The sequence below is a fragment of the Homalodisca vitripennis genome, chromosome 4 (assembly GCF_021130785.1).
Source record: "Homalodisca vitripennis isolate AUS2020 chromosome 4, UT_GWSS_2.1, whole genome shotgun sequence".
Taxonomy (NCBI): Eukaryota; Metazoa; Arthropoda; class Insecta; order Hemiptera; family Cicadellidae; genus Homalodisca; species Homalodisca vitripennis.
In genome coordinates, this window is record NC_060210.1 from 48,916,760 (window position 1) to 48,936,560 (window position 19,801).

At 34.6% G+C, this 19,801-nt stretch overlaps 1 protein-coding gene across 2 annotated transcripts in view; it reads right to left on the reverse strand.

Annotated features, from left to right (window-relative positions):
- LOC124359294 (5-hydroxytryptamine receptor 1) overlaps positions 1-19,801 on the reverse strand; it is a 411,266-nt gene that overhangs the window by 355,186 nt on the left and 36,279 nt on the right. For both annotated transcript variants that reach the window (XM_046811921.1, XM_046811919.1), the window contains exon 2: positions 17,065-17,100. The gene's annotated coding sequence lies outside the window, so the exon portion shown is untranslated. The remainder of the gene's footprint in view (positions 1-17,064; positions 17,101-19,801) is intronic.

Consider the following 19,801-nt stretch of genomic DNA (forward strand, 5'->3'; position numbering starts at 1 on the left):
AGTAAATATGAACATTTACATAAGTATCAGTGACCAATGTGACCGTCTGTGGGAAAGCGAAAATATCACGGTATTGATATTTGACTTTCCCCAGAATCTGCATCAGATTGATTTGAATAGTACATAAGATTTTATTTTTATAAATATCAAAGGCATGATATATTAAACGTTGAGGTTTGTTTATCTCGAAGCTAATTCTCTAAATTTATTAAGATACATAATGTTTTCAATTATATTTTTCCATAACCAAAGTTTCATTTTAAACAATTTTGTATCTAATTGTTAAGTATAAGGTGACATCCGTTATGCATTTAAAAAAATTTTAAAGGCACTAAGCATATTTATTTTTTCCCCTCAGGGGCGGTCTTACTTTCGAGGCCGCACGGGTAGTGGCGACCCCGAGGTACCCTAGCTAATGCTCCAGATCCCTTCTCTTCTTGTTCTGGAGGCCTATGGCTGGCACACTTTTCTATGTGTCAGCCTATCTCTCTTCTTCACTCTCTTCTATCTGAGGTAAAGTTCCTCAACTCTTCGATCTAGTTTCCCTTTCATTTCTCCCACTAGGGGCCAAGCCACGGTGGAACAGCGTAGGCCAGGGCTGAATGGCTGGTGGCAAACCAGTCTTTACTATGCGGACTCTGGACACCGGCGACCCTCCAGTTTAAAAGCAGCTTACCCAGGCATGCGGGGCTCTGTCTGGGTTGACCTTCCATTCCCTAGCTTCTCGTGGGAACAACATGAAAAGAAACAAAAACAAAAATCAAAACCAACCAACCCTTGAAACAGTTCCTGAAGCTGTTTCTAACCTACCTCTTCCTGCTGAGGTAGCTCCTGAAGCTACCTCGCACATACCACCACCTAGCAACACAACTCAAGAGGTTGTTATGCCAACATCCCTACCTTCTCCTCAACAAAGTGCCTTAGGAACACAGGAGGTTCCATTGCACACTGAAGCTCCCATACATGGCAAGGCTTTATCTGAGGAAGGCAGTACAAGCGCTGAGGAAGCAAAATCCCTTCAAGATATAGAAGATCAGCTCCTCAACAGCCCAAGCACTCCCATGTCTACAGGTACGCTGGATGATGCCACAGAGCAACTCGGCAACCTCAGAATGAAGAGGCCCAATCTCACCACTGCTCAAAGAAGAGAAGCACTAAAGGCTAAACTTCTTGAAAAGGGTGAAGCTTTTGACCCTTCCAAGTGGAGGAGGGGGAAAAAGAAGAAGAAAAAGAATCCAGAACGGCAGGAGGTCTCAACTCCGGGCCCAACTGCGGGTACCAAGGCGGGGGTGGGGTCGGCCAAACGCCCCAGAGGCACCTTGGTCACCCCGCCCTCCGCTGAGGGGCCCGCAAAGAAGGCTAGGAGGGAAACCCAAAAGCCCGAAGCCCACGATCCCGAGGCCTCTGGTAGCACACCCAAGGCTACCTACAGAGAGGTCGCAGCGATCAAAATGGCCATAGCCCTCGAAGGCTACCCGGAAGCGAAGCTTAGTGCAGAGCAAGGAGAAGCCATCGAGGACGCAATTATGGAAGAAATCCAACCCCTGGAGGATGGTTCCGTTCCATCGTTTGCGGGCACCTACCTAGAGAAAGGTGTTTTAATTGCTTCCTGCATCAACGAGCACACCAAACGTTGGCTGGAAGAAGTTATTCAAAGAATAAAACCTCTGGGAGATGACATCTCTCTGAGAGTGGGTCTGCGTAAGGACATCTTGAGGTCCACTAGGGTGTTTTTCAGAGCTCACCCGAAGCTTCTGAAGAAGACACCTGAAAAGGTACTTGAGATGTTCAATAAGCAGAACCCCAACCTGAATGTAAACGAGTGGAAAATCCTTCCATCCAAGCCAGACCCGAAAGGTTACGGATTCGTCTGCTTCCTGGACGAGGTCTGCTACAAGGCTGTGAAGGCTTCCAACTGTAGAGCCAACTTAGGACTCTGGCAGGTCTCAATTGTCTCCTCGACAGTCAAGGACAATGCCACGAGTTCTACAAATCAACCTCCAGCACAGTAGGGCTGCCTCGGCAGCCTTCTGCCAGTTCTTCCTCCAGGAGGGATTTGATCTGGCATTGATTCAGGAACCATGGCTTCACCAAGGGAGAGTGGCGGGCCTAAATGAAACCAAAGGTAAGTTAATTTACTGTACCTCTCTAAGGAATGTCAGAACCTGCATCCTGTTGAAGAGAGGCTTGGATTTTCTAACCCTCAACGAATTCTGCTCCAGAGATCTCACTGTGGGCACACTGACCTGGAAGAATGGAGACATAGTGCAGAGCACAATTGTAGGCTCCGTATACTTGCCATATGATGCCAGGGAACTCCCTCCATCAAGAGACCTAGAGCTCCTGGTGGAAGAAGCACAAGCCAGACGTCAACAACTTCTTCTAGGTTGTGACGCCAACGCCCATCACTCTGCTGGATGGGGCAGCACCAACACTAACCCCAGAGGTGAGGCACTTTTACAATTTCTTCTAAGTAGGGACCTATTTATATGTAATAAAGGTAACCGCCCTACGTTTGCAACACGAATTAGACAAGAAGTTATTGACATAACAATCTGCACACAAGGTATACTTGGAATGGTTGATAAGTGGCACGTAAGCGAAGAGGCCTCATTATCGGATCACAGGTATATCCGCTTTAACTTGCAAGATGAGGCTGCAGAGGTCCTCTATCGCAATCCCAGGAGGACTGACTGGTTGGGATATAAGTCTGACCTTCAGTCACAGTTGGGATCGGTAGGCGGAAGGGTGCGATGCTTCACAGACATAGATCAGATAGCTTCTGACCTGCAGAATGCTATAATCAATAGCTTCCACGACAATTGCCCATTGCGACGGGGGAAGAGTCGAACCAATACTAAGTGGTGGACTGCGGACCTCGCTCGCAAAAGGGCTAATGTCAGGAAGCTGTACAATCAATGCAAAAGGAGCCGTATCTGGGAGTCCTATCATAGAGCTCTAACAGAATACAGCCTAGCAATTAAAAAAGCAAAACAAAGTTCCTGGAGGCAGTTTACACAGAAGGTAAATGAGTTAAGCGCGGCAGCTAGACTGCAACGCTTACTAGCCTCAAGTCCAACCGGTCACTTGGGATCTTTAAGGTCCCAGGGAGGTCAACACACTTCCGGGTCTAGTGATAGCCTCAAACTTCTCCTTGAGACTCACTTCCCTGATTGTATCTTTGAGAATGACGACACTGGAACGTCTGGTAACCACGAGGCAGGCTCACGGCCAAGAGCTTGTCGTGGTAGCTGGGCCATTGCCAGAAGGATTGTCACTCTCTCTAAAGCCAAATGGGCAATTTCTAAATTTGCCCCTTTCAAATCTGCAGGAGGGGATGGAATCTTTCCGGCCCTGCTTCAACAAGGGCCGGAGAATCTCCTTACCCTTCTATGTGAACTATTCAGGGCGAGCCTAGCGTATGGGTACATACCACAAGTCTGGCGTCTCAACAGGGTGGTCTTCATCCCTAAAAAAGGGAGAGCGGACTACTCTGTCCCTAAATCTTTTCGTCCCATCAGTTTATCTTCGTTTCTACTGAAAACATTAGAAAGACTGGTGGAGAGGCACCTGAGAAAGGGAGTTCTCTCAGACACTCCCCTTCATCGCAACCAACATGCATACCAGCAATGCAAATCCTGTGAATCAGCACTGCACCAACTAGTCAGTAGGATTGAGGATAGCCTGTCCGCCAAGGAATTGGCATTGTGCACCTTCATAGACATTGAAGGAGCTTTCGACAATGCCAAATTCACTGCAATGGTAAGTGGAGCACAGCGACGTGGCCTCGAGCCAGCTCTGTGCCGGTGGCTTAGGGCCATGCTGTGCTCCAGACGGATCAGGGCCGATCTCAATGAAGTATCGCTTGTGATCGCACCCACAAGGGGATGTCCTCAAGGAGGCATCCTGTCACCTCTACTGTGGAATCTAGTAGTAGATGGTCTACTTGAGGACCTTACTAACAACGGAATCTATGTCCAAGGATATGCAGACGACATAGTCCTTATGGTACAGGGAAAATATACAAATGTTGTTGTTGATATCATGAATACCAACATGTAAACAACTGGTGTCAGGGAGAGGGACTGAAAGTAAATCCCTCTAAGACAGTAGTTGTACCATTCACTAGAAAAAAGAACCTAGAGTCTCTTTATAGGCTGAAACTCGCATCCACTCAGCTGGAGTGGTCAAAGACAGTCAAATATTTAGGACTGACTCTAGACCATAAGCTTACGTGGAATGATCATCTTAATAATATCCTGCACAAAGCAAAGTGGGCGCTCATAACGTCCAGGAGACTTGCAGGAATCTCATGGGGCGTAAAACCCCATATAGCACTATGGCTTTACAAAGCAGTTGTAAGGCCTCAAATCACTTATGGTTCATTAGTCTGGTGGACAAAGGTGAATCAGGTAACTGCCAAAGCCAAGCTTGAAAGCTTACAAAGGCTTGGCACAATCTTTGTAACCGGAGCATTCAGGAGCAGTCCCTCAGCGACCCTCGAGGTGGCTTTAGGACTTCTACCTCTTGATGTCCATATAAAAGCTGAAGCGCGTAAGTCAGCTTATCGGCTGATGGTTGCTGGCTTGTGGAGGAATGGCGCGTCTAACGCGAGCCATGGCGCCATCACTGAAGCTGTAAACCCAAGCGCTATTCTCTAAATGGTCTCCGACACATTGAGAACGGAGTTCGTATTCAATAAGCCATTCTCTGTTGACTTCTACTCCAGAGATGAGTGGAAATCGCAAGATAACATCCCAACAATAAGAAAGAGCTTTGTCTGGTACACGGATGGCTCGCTTATTAAGGGTAGAACTGGATATGGAGTGTTTAGTCAATCCCCTAGAACTGCCCTTAGCGGCAGTTTGGGTCGGAACTGCTCCATATTTCAAGCCGAAATCAATGGTATCCTAGCCTGTGCCAACCTAGGCCTCACCAGAAGGTACCAGGGAATGAACATCTGTATAATGTCAGACAGTCAGGCAGCTCTTAAAGCTCTTGACTCCAACAGCATTTCATCCAGGCTTGTGTGGGAGTGCTTTAACACTCTCTGCAAGCTTGGATCACGCAACTGTGTGCGTCTTGGTTGGGTACCGGGCCACACAGGCATAGGTGGCAACGAATGCGCCGACAGGCTTGCCAAAAGCGGAGCAAGCATGCCATACACCGGTCCAGAACCGAGTTGTGGTATAAGCAAGTCAGCCGCTTACCAAAGTATAAACAAATGGTCCAGGAAGACACACCGCTTGCGGTGGCAGAGTCACCAAGGACAAGCACTCGGCAAAAGACTGCTTGCCGATTCTAGCTCCGGATTCACCAGATGGCTGATGGGGCTGGGCAGGGATCGGGTTAAGCAAGTGATTGCCTTGATCACTGGACACGGCCACTTCAGGAAACACCTAAACACTCTAGGTTTACGAAATGAGGACTCGGAGTGTAGACTCTGCAATAAGTCTGAAGAGACTGCAAAACACATAATACTGGACTGTGAGAGACTGGGAGCAAGGAGAAGGGCTCTTTTCGGTGATAAACAACCAGGCGACGAACCAGATGCTAGTATCGGGGAAAAGCTTCTTAGCCTAATTAAGGGCACGAAGATAGGCTTACCCCTCTAACATCAAAGGGGCACACAATAAGCTCAGGTTGACGTGTGAGGATCTATGAATCCACCCCAATATCCCAAAGGAAAAAAAAACATATTTATAAAATTTATTAAGATTTTTTTATATGTTTAAATAACTATTAGTAGAGTATTTATTTCTAATTTCAAGTATAGTGAAAATAATCCATTTAAACAAACTTAAAACTACTTAGTAATTTAAATAATGACTGACAGAGGTTCTTGAAGTAGGCATAGGTGGGGAGATAAATACAGATTTTTTGCAACATTAACCAACATAGTAGAGTATCAATTATATCTTTAAATATAATTAATACATTATCAATATTATTCAGGTTGTACATTAAACACTTAGTCATAAGAATTTTAAAATATATACTGTGGCCCTTCTTAACAACGAACAACTGAACGGATCCAGAACGTTAATAATGGTAACAATTAGTTAAGCTTAAGGTCCAGATGCCAAACACAACAATAGCTAACTCTAACTAACTTCAATTGCGACCTCAACTCAAAACATTAACTAGATAGAAAGTTAGCCATGCTCTGGGCCAACATATTGGTCACCTATTAATTATTAATCTTTAACTATTAATCTTTGTTTATATATATATATATATATATATATATATATATATATATATATATATATATATATATATATATATATATATATATACACAATTTCAATTTCGCAAAAAGTACTTGCTCCTCCGTGAGTCGAACCCAGATCTCTCACTTGCCGGGTGAATGTGCAACCATTACAACACAGAGCGCTTACTTTTTCCAATTCAATTATTTTGTATTTGGCCGTATCTGTCACATATAAGTTTAAATAAGCAAACTAACATATGATCGGAAGACCAAATACCTGACAAACGACTTTTATTTACATTAAATTGTATACATGGCAATAGCCTTATTTAATTTCAATAAACATTGAATCGCAAAAATTACTTGCTCCGCCGGGAGTCGAACCCGGATCTCTCACTTGCCGGGTGAATGTGCTACCATTACACCACAGAGCGCTTACATTTTCCGATTCAATTATTTTGTATTTGGCCGTATCTGTCACATATGCGTTTAAATAAGCAAACTAACATATGATCGGAAGACCAAATACCTGTCAAACGATTTTTATTTACATTCAATACATTAATATATATATATATAATGTATATATATATATATATATATATATATATATATATATAATGTATATGTACATAAATATATCAAAATTATAAGAATTTTGCGTTATGAACTGGTTATAAAAATTGAAAATTATCTCGATAAGCTTTTCCATGTCACTTGTAAACCTGTAATTTTTTTAAATTTAGCAAACTTGAACCTTGGAAAACACACACTTACTACCTTGGAAATAAATACTATTCCATTAACTGAGATTTTTAATGTATTTAGCTAAAATATAACTTACCAAATGTGCTTGTTTCATCAGTAAATTTAAATTATAAATCATAACTTTAGGACGAATAAGTATATTTTATGATATAGCCTACATTGTTAATAGTAACACAATACGCTTCATAGTATGGGGACATGGGTATAGACGTTCAAAATACCCAGTTATATGAATGAAATATGAGGCTATGTAATACACTGTGTGTTATGTAAAAATAAAATAATTTCCCCTCTGACAGCAGTAATTTTGTGTTATTTTTTATTTTACGTTTTGCTGTCATGTTTAGGTTTGTTTTGTCACGTTTAAGTTTTTTTTTGTTAAGCTTACGGAGTAGATTTGAAAACGTTTGTGATAGATAGTACATTGGTCGGAGGCAGATTTGAAAAACACTTGCAATCGATTATTCTTTAAAACCGTATAGATTTGATTCAAAACTTATTTCAAAACATTTCCATTATATTTGATTCCAAACAGATTTTACTCTAAATAGAGCAAGAGATTTACAGTAACAGATTTTTCATTGTTTTTGAGAGATTATTGATCGATTTTTGTGACGTTTGCACTAGATGTTACATAGTAATTCCACAAAAAATATTTTCTAATATTAAATTCATTCATTAATAAACGCACTTACAATATTATAATAAATTAATTGATTTAGAACCCTACATATCATATTGCATAAAGCTAAGCACCAACGATTATGGTTTACACAGTACAACGACCATTGCATATATTACGCGATACTAAACCCTGTTTTACATGCATCTAGTTTTAACGTTTTGTATTGACTACATTAATTACCATAAGTTAATGATTAGTTACACATACATTATATAATTTATCTTCTTAACACATTTATGTACAGGTAATTTAGTTTACATTGCTTGTATAATACTATGCAATATTATATAACTTTTGGATGCTTTATAACTTCCAGTAGCACCTACACTATGTAACTCGAAAACCTACATGTGGCATATAAGGGCTAATCTTTACATTTTAGGAGCTGCACATCTAACCATTTTATCAGTATATTGGGGTCGATAGGTTTAGTCTGCTATGGTGGACGACCGTGAGACTGGTTGGATTTTGCTTAATGTTAATGGATATTTCTAGCTTGGGAGTAGTCTTGTCACCATTAGTCTGGTACATATTAACTAAACCTGGCTGTACAGACCTGGCCTGGAAGAGGGGAATCCCAGATGACATGGCTGAGAATAGTCTACTGTCCCTTCTAGTAGGACTTTGATAGGAGGCACTTTGCAATATAAATTTTAAGCTAAGTGGCTATTTAAAATACTTTTAATAATCTAGACGCCAAATCTCTTGTATGTTGTATATCCTACACTTGAGTAACAACATTACTATCACCGTACTGATTGTAGATCTTTTACTTCAAATTAATCAGTAAAATCATAAACTATATCAAAATTGTTTAAAAAGTTCATGTGTTCCTTATACCAGGGTTTGACAATATAACTTGTATTATTACCAAAACTTAAGTGACAAAAGGTTCAAATTGACAAAATTATAGAAAAAATTCAAAATATTATAACAGTTATTTAAAGTTTTAATAATGTTCTAATCTCATTCAGAGCAATCACCTCTATGCCAAAAGAAAAAGCCTTCATTCACTAATTATCAATTCTCCAGCCACCCTATACCAGAGAAAGCTAAGATTTAGCACAATTATACTTCATTATTTAGAAACTAAACCATGTTTATAAAGATCAAACATCTCTATGGGTTTAAATTGAGTTGTAACCTTTGAAAGAACTATATTTTGATGCACTATAAATATAAAATTTAACACACACGCGTCTTATGCTCCAGCAGGCAAATCAAATATTGTTTATGAGGATCAACTACGCATAAGATTTGAAACTAAAATAAAAGAACTTTATTTTTGTTTTTTATCTTCCAAATGTCGTATGCACATTAAGTTTGACAGACACGTGCCTCATTTTCTAACAAAAAAAATCAAAAGTTTTATCTTGAAGTTCAAATAATTCATATAGAGGTTGAAATAGGGTTGCAGCCCTTTATAAGAACTAAATGTTTCTTGTTCAACTTTTGCTGTTCAAGAAAGATGGAAGTTTCACTCACTCGCTCCTCATCACAATCATAGAAAAAAGTATTTTCAGAAAAATCTAACATCCACAGGAGTAATGGTATTGAAACCACTAGAAAACCTAAATATTGCCTGTTCAATTATCGTACCTTCCGCTGTCCTAGAAAGATTTGACACAGGTTTCTTACCTTTTCAACAGACTCCCGGCACCTGAAATACCAGATCAGGAGTGAATTGTAAGTAGGAAGCATTCTATTTTTGCCAGAGGAAGACTTGTCATACCCATGTATGTTTTCTTGATCGAAGCACAATACAAACAATCCTATGGCAACGAAAATTCCTTAAACCGGAAATAGATTACAATGCCCGGGAATCGACGCGTTTGGCTAAATAGACTTTTTAGACGAACAACTGTATATTTTTTTATCGATTTAACAAGAAAATGACCTAGACCAGAAGTAGATAAAATGTACTGAAAGATTGCAAACGCTTTTATATTGAAAAAGACTGTTTAGACTTACGGATATAAATGTTTCACTATCATGCCAACAATAAAAAGCCTACTACGGCTCCGAAAATAAATTAGACCATGTGAAGATTGGAATGGTAGAATGTACATTTTTTGCCGAAATAGGCTTTTTACATCCACTTACGTATTATTTTCTTGATGGAAACAATACAAACACTACTATGTACCAGGAAGAACTTTAATCAGAAAAATATTAAACGGGCTGAAAGTATATACTCTTCCAATCAAGTAATCTTCCCAGACCGAATATCTCTATTTGCTCTTATCTTTGGCAACAAGGAAAATCGTACAAAATATTGTGAAATATAATTTATTTGACGGAAACTTACTCTACACGTCTAAACCTGAAATACGGGCATTTTGCAAATGTTAAACTTGTCAACATCTTAACAATGAATTAGGAAATAAAATTTACTAGTAACATATCTAACTCCATTCAAAACGTATATTCCATCTTGTGATAATTTATTCAAATGTATAATTTTTGTGCGACATTCGTATACTATAGACACTAGTAAAATCACCATATAATTGAAATGGATTTATAAAAACAAAGAGAAAATCTTAATTTGGGAAGGAAAATATCCTAAAAAGAACAATAAATCCTATAATCTTTCATTGTGAACTTTTAGATTTATATTAAAAATCATAATGTTTAAAAAATTTTAAATAAATGTAAATTCTGACTCAAATGAATAACATTTGTATTTCTAACAAAGAACACATCTTGACAAAGAATGAAATTTCGTTTGATAAGGAATCAATATACTATTTGTAATTAAAATAACTTCTGTAAAATTTAAACAATATCTAACGAAAAATCCCCTTAAAATTCATTGTAAATTCTGTAAAAATACGTTTTCCCATAATACGTTTAAATCCATCCATTGGAAATAAGATGTAATGTAAGATATTTGGAATAGAAAGGTGAAATCTGTTTGTAATAATTATTAAATTTGTTGAGATTCAGGTTTAGTCTAATTATATTGTTTAAAATTGTAGAATCTTCATTCTTTGGTTATGAAGATTTTTTTGTCAAATTCTGTACGGGTAGTTTTTTTCTGTATTTTATACTGATGAAATGTGAAATTCCTTGGTAGTTGTATCAAATTCTTAACTGAATTAAGTTATTGAATTTGTTTAGTATCATTCACATGTCACATCACATAATACGCTAAAAATTCAATTCGTGGCAGCATTATGAATATTTATATAGGTAATTATTTAATTATATAATCCAGAAAAACTTTTCATTGAATCATTAACATAAATTGGACGATTTTCTATCAATATTTTTTGTTGTAATACATTTCTATATTTTTATATTAAATTTTCTAAATAGCTATACTTCTATATCTGATACATAAATCTGAAAAGATCACCAACAGTTTTAAATTTTTTCATTCATATATATTAATAACCATTTATTTTTATTGTATTGTTTGTATATTCAATCGAATATTGAAACAATGTTGTATAATTTTGTCTATCTGCTTTCGTACAAATAATAATAAATTTAGGATTCAACATATTTTTATTAAATATTAGTAATATTTATTAAATAATTCTTTCCAAATAATCCTTTTTATACACTACATTGACAATGTAGAAGATAAAACATCTTATATTGAGCTTTTGTTAATTAAGTAATCAATTGAGTTTTACTGGTGGTTTTATTGAAATTCTATAAAAAAGTTCATTAATTGTAATTTTTTTTATCAATTAGCATATCATTTCATTTTTTTTATCCCACTTCATCTTTTGCACTTTGTAAATTCCTCTTATTAAGTCCAATTTTATATACAAAAATATTTCAATTTTAAAAAGATCGTAATCCAAAATGAGATTTATTTCCAATAGCTTTTCAATATTGGATACCATCCTTGGAATTCATAAAAACTTTTCGGTTCAAGGTTTATATTCTAAATATTCAGAACTAAACTTCAATAAAAAATTGTATAGAGTAAATTTAAATTTATATGTACTGTGTTTTGCTAAAACTGTTAAATTCACGAAACACTAGATACTCTTAACGATGATAATATAAACTGTATTTTCTTTTAATGTTTACTTAAATTTTGTAACATACTAAATTTTATTTATATTTAAATTGTTTTAAAACTACAACAATATAAACATTAAAATTTCATTGTTACAAATAACAATACAGACAGCAACATACAAGATACTGTGACAGGAATAATTATTTTATTTATTGCTGGAGTTTGAAACAATGTTGAGGCAGTAGGGCAAACTTGGCAGCTGGTATAATAGCCGAGCTGCCCTGTAATAGTTTCTGGTATCATTACTTCCCATTAGAGCACAGTTGGCCTACTGCCGCCAAGCTGCGCTATTCGACTTCAATCATCGTTAACGAATCTGAGAACTAAAACTCTTACAATGCAACTGTGACACTGTATATATTTTTTAGATGTGTATATTCTATATGTATGTGCAGATTATGATATCAATTACATGCAATAATTGTTTGATCGTGTTATTCCAAATAAATACCGTAAAATGCGTTTCAACCTAGTTTGTTCCTCTTCTAATAATTATGTGACACAATAAACAAGCGCGAAATAACAAATCTCTTTTGTTTAAGTTAAAAAGCGGAGCAGTTTATATGTAATAAATTACATTTAAGGTGTATTTTTGGAAATATAATGTTCAAAATATATTGAGATATTGTGAGGTATAGTGTATTTTTTTTAAATATAATAACATTTATTACACACGTTATGTCCTTATTCAGGGAATGAAAAGAAATATCTGATTCTAATTATTCAGATTAACATGTAATATTCTAACATAAATAAAAGCTTTTCCGTTACTGTTTTACTCACTGTCACAAAATATGTAAAACGTTTCCTTTATTGTTGGTAGTTTTTACCTGTTGGTATTTAATACGGTATAAGAACACCATACCACTTGTCACGTAATAGGTTTCGCTAAGATTGCATGGACAATATTTCAAACTTATTCAGTGAAGCTCACTTCATCCAGCAATGTCCTTCCGTCAGAATGACAGTCAGTTAATCATTTAAAAATAGTTTTACTCCCATACAGTAGACAATATAGGTACTGCGGAAGACAACAGAGTGGGCTTTAATGACGCCCAGACAATTTCCATTGTTGGAAATGCATCACAGAACTCATTCTTGCCTATTTAGAAATGAAGTTTGCTGAAATATTTCTCAGGATATCTGTCTACGGGATTAATATACAGTTAGTTTTGTATTTAAGGTAGATTTTATGGCAGTTTTGATACAGCATAAGTTCAAGTGAGCTATGTAGGTACTTCAACGCAAGTAGGCTAGGAAACTCGAATATTGTCATTATGTTCATTCCACTCTACAAACACAGCCACTACATGATTATGTATGTGTTGAGGTGGAAAGGTTACATGTTTTTTTGTCACGCAAATGTCACATGTTAAAATCTCATGCGATTGTGCTCGGTTTGTTTATAAATACATTTTTATATACTCTGCTATTGTACTAATTCACATCATTTCTACTTATAGTACGAATGTAAAAATATTACTTAATGATCAGCTCAGCCCCACAAAGTGACATGCACCTTCATCAAACTGATTGTTGCTTATATAGAAATGAGGCCTCATGCAAAATATCAAGTCTATCGGTAAACCTTTTTCGCGGGAAGAGACGGACGGAAAGATTAAAATTAACTTTTTCCATCTCCCCACAGGTGAGAAAGCGTTTGCTAATGCAAGGCCAATTAGCATTCTAAGAACGTTGACAAATAAATTGCTTACGAAGAGTGTAAACAAAATTGTGTAAAATGCACTAGTAAACTGCCAAATTTGTTACAATTTACAGTATTTAAAGGAAAAAAGCATAGTTATTTGTCTCCAAATAGTAATTCAGTAAAATACTTCTTACCACTTCACTACTGAGCATTGTTTCAGATTACTATATCCATCCTATGATAAGTTTAGAAAATTTTAATAATTTTGGAAAACTATTCGTAAATTTACACACTGGTCCAGTCACACTTACAGTGTTATTGAGGGTTAACATTAACTACTGTTGTTAGCTTTCATCAACCAACGCAATATTTTAAGCTTTACACATGTCGTCAGGTGGATGTCGGTACGGATAATGATAGAAATATTTTTTTATTTTACCAAATCTACTGCCATTAAAGTTGAATATAAAATATTAAAAGTCAAGGTCAAATATTTGTATTTATCAAGGTCATATTTTACTCTATCACCGTAAAATATGAGTTAATAATTTGAACACACCCAATCTGTGATCCTGGATACGTATTGCATAAAGCTAAGCATAACTATTGTTGTTCACTCTCAACAATGACCATTAAATGTATTACAGACACATTATCCACTTTGTTGGACATGCATCCACTGCAAACTCTGTCTATAATCTACATTAACTACATAACTCGTAATATAGCGAGTAGGTAGTTATGTTTATACTAATTTAACTAGTTTGATGTTTTGACCTTGTGAATATTGAAATCTAAGTCCTGATGTTAACTGTATTTACATATATTAATCCGTAACAGTGTAGTGTACCTTATGGACACAGGCAAAATATCAGTATTTACACAGTGTGTTAATTTCTACCTTCGCACACACATATAAAGTTAGTTAATTATATATATATATATATATATATATATATATATATATATATATATATATATTAGCTGTTGTTAATGAGCTGCTTGTGCATATGCAAAACAACAGCTTCATGAAGGAAACAGGATTTTTCCGGACATTTGCCATCGTTCAGAGAAACAAGAAATCAGTAACACTACGTTTCGAGATCTGCAATCTGATCTCATCTTCAGGTGATCTCAACCTTCCATCGTCAAAAAATAACCTTCAAACAAAGAATAGCTTCTTACTACTATAAAAGAAACATAATATACACAAACTAAAAATATATGTAATTGCAAAAAGAATAGTGGTTAATACATTGTACATAATACAATAATTGTATGTATTAATAGTTAATTTGCACTGAAAGAACACACAGCCTGGTTTTTCATTAAATAAATAGAGGAATTTTTCTAAGAAAAAAATCGATAGTCAGCCACGATAATGCTAGTGGGGGGTCGAAATTGTAGATAATTGAATTTGTCGAATTTGCGTTCTACTCAAACATTACTTTTCACATTTAAATGTAACCGTGTGATACGAAAATAAGACATTCAATCAGTGATAGATTACTGTATCTCGAAAGTGGCGAATTTCCGTCCTCTCTGATCTACTTTTACAACAATGATACAATTATTTGTGTTATTGGTTGGTTTTAATGTGTGAAGCTACAAGATCAAAGAGTTTGCTAACCATGATTTAAATAGGAACGTCGTATAATGATGATTGAAATAGTTTGACGCAACGACGAAAATTATGCATTTATTACGTCAAAATGGTGTTTGATTATACGCCTGTTGCACATTGATTGCAATTTCTGCAAAAATTTGTAATACATACACATATATTATAGGTTTATTGGCAGAAAATTTCAAATTGAAATTAAAATTGTTTAAGCCTTTATATATTGTAATATATTGCTGTAACCTATTAAAATTCCCTTCATAAAATTATGGGTACAATACTTTTATGATAAGATTTTATTTTTGCGTAATCCTTTTCTTGTATTTTATAGGTCAGTTAAAAGGCTTAAAATGTACTGCAACGAATATTATTATAATTTATTTATGTAGATATCAAACTGCCCTGTCTTTAGTAATCATAAATAAATAGGTATGTTTAAATAAATACATTAAAACAACTTTAAAAGACACTATGGCATTACCATAATATATTGCGTATTATGTTTCATTATCACGTGTATACAGCCAAGTGTTGTTATTAAAGGATAAAAGGTGAGTTGAAAAGAGAAAATCGAATAAGCAGTCGTATTGAATCTCTAGAAACAGAACGTCAAGATAAAGTTATTTAATTGAACTTCGCAATGGAAATGCTTTTCTAAATGTCAACAGAGTTTTCTTTCCCGTCGATCAGTGTAACCATTCCTTTATAAAAACCGATTGAATATTTAGTCATTACAGTGGCTCATTTTTTGTAACGCGAAAACAACAATTTTGCACATACTAAGGAAGTTAATACTGGATCAATCTCATCCTATACACTGTAGCGTCAATTAAAATAGTTAATAATCAATGAATAGATATTGCTATTTTCTTTGAAATAATTGAAATATCAACAAGCTGCCTCTGACACAGTTTTAGTTTAAACATTTATGAGGTATAAAATCGGACAATATGAGATAGTAGAGCATCATAGTAATAACAGATCTGCAAATCAACACTTTTAATTCGTCATATTTATTTTATTCAGGGACACCACCGTAATATTGTGATACACGAAGCCTATTTATCATATTTTGTCCTAAACATGGCTTCAACGTTGATATCTACTTCCTAAGAGACGTCAACGTTGATATCTACTTCCTAAGAGACGTGGTTGAAACTAGAGTAATCTATATCCCTAAGCTCACGGTTCTAAAAAATCTGCTTAGCTCAACTTAGTAACCCTGAAATTTTCTTAATTCTTTAAGATATTAAATGAACAACCATTAATATTCCTTTAAATGGCAATTTTTAGATACAATATATTGAAATTATACATGTATCGTTCCAATAACTGACTTGTATGACACATTTTAAACTCAAGACTAAATAATTATATACTCTAGGTTCAATATTGAAATGATTAAAATCTACTGAACAATACGATAGTAATAATTAAATAATATTAAATATTATTCAAAATTTATAAAAAAAAAAATACAAAACCAAAATATTTAACTGCAATAGATTACAAGTCCTTTTATATGTGTACACAAAATTTTATCCACAATGTTCAAATGTTTCTAGATTAGAAACATAGTTAAAGGTATACTTTTCATTATAATATTTATGATTAGTATTTGTAATACGAACAGGCAGAGTTGTGTTAGTTCCGTTATTTACATAGTACTAGATTAGTGACCTCCTTTTTGTACCGATTGCTTCCCTCCCCCCTCGATTACAGTGTATATTTCATGGAGTGGTTTCATTGACGCAAACAACTCATCTACCCATGAACATCGGTCGACCCCCATGCAAACCCGAATGTAGCTAGTCCATGTGTCTGGTATCAAGTGAAAGAAATATTGGTGATTTGGCATCAATTTTTCCTTTCTTACCCTTCTCTCATCTCTGAAACATCCATAAGAAAAATAGTGGCATTTGCTTGCTTGTATTCCTAACTTATACATTTGCTTCTCCGATACCGTATCCCTGTTTGTTTAAATTATTATTAATGATTGCAATCTCCAAAATTATATATTTTAGTTTCACATTTTACAGTAAGAAAATTACAAAGTTATTGGTTTTAACTGAAAATAAAGTCTTACCTTTGTAATACTGATCAATCTACGTACTCAACGATCCTGAAACAACATAATGAAATAAAGGTAATTCTGCTTTGTAATTACACAAAATAAATAGATGCCAAAAATATATCTCCGTAGATATTAACTTAGGCTATCTAACTGTACATTTAAACAGTCGTAACCCGGTGAGCTTTAAATTTCGCTGGTTCATTTATTGAACTTTGCATTTATGAATAATTTATTCTATGTTTGAATTTTACATACTGTAATAACAACGTGAATGGACTAATATACCCACCAATATTCATATGAAACTGGTACTTTACTGTGCTAGACAATTTGGCATTTTATATTGCATTTGTTGAAGTACCAAACTTTATACAGTCGTTTTGTTGGTTGCCTTGTTTCATTGTTCGAAATTATATTAGACACAGTTCAAACATCATATTAACACATTTTTTCGAATTTTACTGACGCTCAATACCTGCACTTTAAATAACATGACCATGATGAATAGACGGATAGAGATTTAGAGAACATATGATTCTATATTTATTAGTCTTGAAAGTTATAGTTTAATGTAGAATAAGTAATAATTTCATTTGGATTATGTAGTATCTGGTTTACACGTGCCTACTAACCAAAAGAGAAGTTTAAAAAATTTAATCTTGAGGTACATTTTTTTTATTACATGAATCGAGTAATTCACTTTAGAATTTGCAATAACAAGAATACATTAGGTCCGTTAACCCATTAGTGTTAAAGTGACACAAACGAGTGTTATTGATCGCCCTCTCAGGGCGAAACACATTGGATTTTGCCTATCGGTATTACACATATTATTACTACACTCATATTTAATACTTTGGAAATTAGTTTTAGTGCGTACGTTATAATTTTAAGGTACACGAAAAATATATACCTATGTATTATTTCCTGTACACCGAAAAATATTTAAAACGGTGTTTCTCGACTAATCAACATGTTTAAGTTTTTATTGCATGAATATCATTATTATACTAATTACGGGGATTTTTTATCTAGGGTATTAAGGAATTTAATAATAAATAATATAATGTATGTGTTACCCACATGTGTTATTGTGGATAAAATAATATAAGTAAAAATAGTGTAGTTTGCTCCTAGTACAATAACTTTAAAATAGCTATCTTCTATGTTCTAATAATGAAAAAGATATATATTTTTGTTAAAACCATAAATATATATATAAACTTATGTTCCATCTATATACATATTTATTTTAGTTTTAGATGGTTAGAAATTTAATTATAATAACATCTATGGAAAACTTTATACGCACGTTGAACAAATATCTCTTGAAATTACTCGTAGATAACATACATTTAAGTGTATTAAAAAAGAATAAACCATTAAATACAGACCCTATTCTGCTCTTTCAATATCGATGCAAGAGAAAATACAACGCTCGCTGTCATTGAAGAGTCAACACGACTGAGAGGAAAAGATAACGTTGGCGACAAATGAAATGTACCGCTTGTCTTTATCTCTTTGTCCCCAATCCTCAAATGCTATCCAGTTTAACTTTGTGCATCTGCTATCCAATTTCGAAGCCAATTCAATTCACGATGATGATTTTTTGAATAGCAAGGTAGTTAAGGGTCTTCACAGAACTTATTCTTTGTCGGCACTCACTATTGTCATGTTAAACGTGCACGACTACAAACTATGTACCATTCAACGTTTTCTCCCATTATGAAACACCTCTTTTGAATGCACATAATTTCAGGCAAAGAAGTGAAATTCGTTTCATATATTAAGCCACGCTATTTTCTTAAAAAACTTACGAATGAGACAATGTTTTCATTTTTAAATGAGGAAGAACCTTAATGAATATTCACTGCAAAATTTACTTCCGTTATATCCAAGTATTGTAGGAATACTGTTCCTTAGCGAATCATTTCATTATCATTATTATTATTAATGCATTTATGTTTCAAACATTTTACCTTTATGCAACTATCCTATGTGCAAATATACCTAGATAGGATATTTAACTAAATTTTATGTTTTATGTTTCCAAAATAAACTAACCAAAAAATATGGATGGATAAAAATGTATTTCTTTTTTATCCTAACAGAGCAGTTTCGTGTAAATAAGTATGACAATGAAACGATTAAATTTTATTCCAATCAATATTTATTAAATATATTCTATATTATTGTACTTTCATGTTATAATATAAATTATACATTCTAATGGGTGTATATATTTATTAGCGGCTGTTACTTAAACTGGACCTCGGAATCTTCCTTTCTACTTAATAAAGTAGATAGGTTCCAGGAGCCACCGAAAGTGGGGTATTGGCTGATTTACCCAGAAAACAATTTCATTATTGAAAAGGGTTCAATAATTATGTAAGCCACTTAATGGTGTCCTCCCATGTCATGCAGGTAACACCACGAAACACATGATGTTTTGAAATACCTTTGGCGTTTAAATATGCTAAAGTTTAAGGTTTTAGAACTTTAGCATATTTCGCTGTAATATACACACGGATCCATAATTTTAGTTTTCCTGTAAGGATTGTGAGGTAATTATATCAAAATTCTTGTCATAAAAATCACAAAATTGTAAAAACTAATAAACTTCTTTAGGCTATTGTTCCACAGTTAAAAATAATTAATATATTTTAAAAGGAATATAAATACATATAAGATACTCATTTCAACACGGCATTGTTGATCAAAATAAACAATAAAACTCCAATATGCAGAA